This window comes from Camelus dromedarius, chromosome 2 (genome assembly GCF_036321535.1).
Source record: "Camelus dromedarius isolate mCamDro1 chromosome 2, mCamDro1.pat, whole genome shotgun sequence".
Classification (NCBI taxonomy): Eukaryota; Metazoa; Chordata; class Mammalia; order Artiodactyla; family Camelidae; genus Camelus; species Camelus dromedarius.
This window is the reverse complement of record NC_087437.1, coordinates 35,160,014-35,160,381: the sequence shown is the minus strand read 5'-3', so window position 1 is coordinate 35,160,381 and position 368 is coordinate 35,160,014.

The following is a 368-nucleotide window of genomic DNA, read 5'->3' as shown; positions in this document are numbered from 1 at the left end:
TATCCATCTCCATATTTGCTTTTTCCTCATACTGTACTAAATATCCAGGTGCTTACCTCCATATTTCTCCCCTAATTTATCATTTCTTATTGATCCAATGGGGCAACTGATCTTAAAATGGTAGGGTAAACCTTAACAATTATCAAGGGTCTTCTCCAAGGTGGACACATTTTACAAGTTGAATTTGGTATTAAGGTCTCTTAGTTACAGGTAAGGAACCTAGAACTTGGAAAAGGTACATTTCTCATTCAAGATCCTTTAACCATTAGTGACAAAGCCAGGAAACAAATCCAGGTCAGGAACACACTGGGCCCTGAAACACTTGCCGCATTGAAGCCCATGGGAGGACATCATGAGCAAATGAAAGT